This window comes from Kryptolebias marmoratus, linkage group LG6 (assembly GCF_001649575.2).
Source record: "Kryptolebias marmoratus isolate JLee-2015 linkage group LG6, ASM164957v2, whole genome shotgun sequence".
Classification (NCBI taxonomy): domain Eukaryota; kingdom Metazoa; phylum Chordata; class Actinopteri; order Cyprinodontiformes; family Rivulidae; genus Kryptolebias; species Kryptolebias marmoratus.
In genome coordinates, this window is record NC_051435.1 from 24,534,031 (window position 1) to 24,537,996 (window position 3,966).

The 3,966-nt window shown below is 41.9% G+C and overlaps 1 long non-coding RNA gene across 1 annotated transcript; it reads left to right on the plus strand.

The window, feature by feature from the left end:
• Positions 1–1,674: 1,674 nt before the first annotated feature.
• On the plus strand, positions 1,675–2,924 carry LOC119617084. Its single transcript, XR_005233262.1, has 2 exons — positions 1,675–1,944; positions 2,663–2,924. It is a non-coding gene; the product is annotated as an uncharacterized LOC119617084 (long non-coding RNA).
• Positions 2,925–3,966: the final 1,042 nt, after the last annotated feature.

Genomic DNA, 3,966 nt, shown 5'->3' on the forward strand with positions numbered 1-3,966 from the left:
AGGCACTGGAAAATGGCTTGGGCACCAAACAAGCTCAACGGAAGTCCCACAAAGTGTGAAGAAGGACTCTGGAGACAAGGTAATCTGCCATTAGCCCTTGATGAATTCTATTTATCCATCCATCTTCTACCGTATATCTGTTGTTGCATCACAGAGGCAACAGGTCCAGGAGAGAAACCCAGACCTCCCTTTCCCCAGCAACACTCCCCAGCTCCTCCTGGTAGATTTCAAAGCGTTCCCAGGCCAGATAGGATATATAATTCCTGCAGCAAGTTGTCCCAAGGTCTCGTCTCAGTGGGACATGCCCGACAAACCACCATAAGGAGGCATCCTAATCAGATGCCCAAACCACCTCAACTGGCTCCTTTCGATGCAACGGAGCAGTGGCTCTACTCTGAGCTCACCCCGGATTACGGAACTCCTCACCTTATCTTCAAGGCTGAACCTAGCCACCCTACAAAGGAAACTGACTTCAGCCACTTGTATTCGGAATCACGTTCTTTGGTCATGATCCAAACCTCATGACCATAGATGGATGTTGGCATGTAGATAGACCAGTAAATTAAGAGATTTGCATTTCAACTCAACTCTTTCTTTAACACAACCAATTAAAGCAACATCCTCACCCACAACAGGCACCAATGTCCTTCAGGCCACAGCTTTAAGAAGCCACATCTGCAATAGAGGCCTTAAACAAGGCCCATTCAGATTTCAAGTTCCCGAAATCCCCTGGTACTCGTGAAAAACACTCGTGGACCACTCTGTGCTCGAACATGGTGTCAAGTCCAAGTCCATATACAGGGTTCCGGAAAGATGACCGAAGGAGGATGGGCCAGTTCTTTGTTCAGGTTAAAATGCTATGTTTTAGAGATTTAGCTCAGACATCTTCTGGTGTTCCTGCTGTGAGCTGGTAAGGAGTGTCTCCATTAGTACTAAGGCTAATAAATCTTTTAAACTGAAGATACTGTTTCTGACCATTTTTGACTCCTGGTTTCTCTGTGCATTTTCCGGTGAGTAAAGTGAGTAAAGAAAGACCGCGTGCGAAGAGGGAGGGCCAGTCCCTCCACGCAGGTGTTCCTGCTATGAGTTAGGCGTTTGGTTTTGAAAAACATGTTTTCCAAAACCAGCAGCCACTTTCTCAAACTCCCAAGTGTCCGCACACAGAACAACATAAGATTCACACAGAAAAATATAAGTGTTGTCATTCCTCGTTTCACAAAAACAAGTTATCTAAGTAGAAATATAAATGTTCACACAGCATTCCCCGTTTCACAAAAACAAGTTATAAAAGATTTATCCCTTCATTAAAAAAAAAAAAAAATATCCCTTCATCATATAAACGAATAATCGAGTAACATTAACCCCTTACCACACAGGCGGGCTGTTTTACTGCATTTTCTATTCAAATCTGTCCAGTATTTGCTACATTTATTGTTTTTATGAACTTAAATTTCAAAATAGTGATGTTTTGGTGCCACTGTTGATTGACGTTTTGTCTGACCAACTGGGTTGCTCTCTGCCCCCCCTAGAGCCCCTCTAATTTCCCATGCATAAAGTCATGAAAGTCTCCTCCCCTCATTTGCAAGCATATAGCTCCGGTCAGTCAGCTCCCAAGCTGGTTCTGACACCACAGGCGGGTAGCCAATGAAATTCCGGTCACTTGATTTTTCTGGGAGGGGGGTTGGAACTTTTCATGACTCCCAAATCAGTCTGCGAATAACGGTCTAACAGAGAGGCTGCTTCATGCGTCCTGCGCGTAAATGCTGTGAAGACTGTTTTTTGTACTTTTCTCGACATAAAAGCTGGCGAAATGACCAAAGGAGATAAAATACACAACAGAAGAAGTTCTGGAGCTGGTGAAGAAAAGAAACAGCAACTTTTTAGACCGGGATATATCTGATAAAAAGAGCGATGCCTTTCTCGAAGGATAATCGTCCGAGATCAGTAAGTACTAACGTTTTTTTTCACAAGTACTCATTGTTTATATGCTGTTTACTGTTTATATGTTACTCATTGTTTATAGACGGCGCTTTGTTTATCGATGTGTGTGCGAAATGTCCGGATAGTTGTGAGTTAGTTTCATATTCGAACATAGTAACTATATGTATCATGCTAAAGACAGATTTTGTGCGTTTCGAAGTACTTACTAAAGTATTACTTGAGAGAAAAAAAGTCTCCATCTTTTATTTACTTTTGAGCTGTGTCCGTTTTAGCTGTGTATAATGAGGTATGGTGGTGGAGGTCAGTAGCTTAGCATGTCGGTGTTTGTGTGAGGACAGAAACGTTAGATGGAGCGGGGGACTCGCTGTGGAGACCCCTGAAAACAGAGCAGCCGACAGAAAAAGGAGAGGTGTTTGTGTGAATGTAAACGTGAAGGCTCGGATGGATCAAGAAGCTCCTTCCTTTTATTTTCTCCGTGAACGGCGCGGTGTGGGGGAGGGGGGCGGCGGCGGACATTTTGGTCAGGTCGCTTCTAAGTGAGAGCAGACACGACGTAGCACCGCCATCTTGTTTTTCGTGTGAGGCGGGTGTGTGTATGTGGGAGGGGGGCGGGGGGGGTGTCGACAGTTGGACATTTTGGCCAGGGCGGACACTGTAATTACTGTAGTTTATAACTAATGAATGACAAATTGTTTTTTTTAAATTATTTTTGTCATTTGAGGCCTGCAAGTGACTCCGAGCCAGAACGGGAAGAGCTGAATGAGCATTCGGAGCAGGTGGCAGCTGTGACGTCAGCGAAGCTCCGGAGCTTTGTGCAACTAAAGGGGGCACCCTAAAAATATGTAACTGGACACTGAATTTGAAGTAGAAACAGTGAAATGGTTTGTAAATAGTTTATGTGTGGATGTAGTTTGTGAGTAGTTTGTTTCAATGTAATTACTTTTTCATATTTTTGCAGTAAATTCACCTTTTGACAAATTGAACTTGTTTTGGGACATTTTTTATGATATACTTTAGAAAAAATAAGTATTTTATTGTGTTTATTTATCCTCCACTGTATAACAATCATATTGAGAGTGACTTCATTTGCAGAACAGGATTCGTCTCACGCCACCTTTCATTTGAGCCCTCACTGACGCCTGTATGTTGAAGCATGTAGGAGTTATAGCTTTCTGAAGTGACATATCCATTTGGCACAGTTTGGAGAGGACCTGGACTTTCCCTCAGAAAAACATCTCAATTATAGTGATTCTTTTGTGCAAATTTTCTAAAATTTGAACTCCACGACAATAAAACTTCATTCTACAACCTCATTTGGTTTTTCCGGTCTCAACACCCTTCCTCCTAACTTGATAAAAAAAACAGAAAAATCTAGGAGAGAAAAAAATGCTTGAAATTTCCATGTTTTCACTTCAATAACTACTAATTGGTTAAAGTTACAATCATTTTGACTGCTCAGGCAAAAAATTTAAAGTGTTAACTTATAAAAAAAATTAATCAAAACAACATTTTGGAACGGCGTGGTTCTCTGCGTAGCTCCACCAGTTTACTGTAGGAGGCGCTGCAACTGTGTGCAGCTGCAGCCAAACTCAATGTCTACGAAGAAGAGTGCAGCTTTGCGTACCTTACTGCTAAAATAAAGACCAGAAGAAGAAGAAGCGTGCCACTTACTGTGAAACACAACTGAGGTAACTTGCTAAAAATATTCTCCTTCAATGCCACGAAGCTGAAGTTGGTTTGCGATTGCAGCTTCTTATTCAGAAAATGGCTAAAGGGCGATTCCACCTAATTTTTCTCTACCTTCAGCATCTTTAATCTATTCTAGTTAAAAAACTACAACACCTAGACACTTCAAACCTGTACTAGATTATTCTGCACTGATCGCAGAACATTTGAAACCGACTGTGTGATCTGTGAAACCTTAATCTGGTTTGTAAAACCTCAATAGAGTGCAATTTCAGCACTTTTTTGGTATCTGAATCACACTCGAACTAGTCCAGCACCAAAATTACAACACCTAGACAC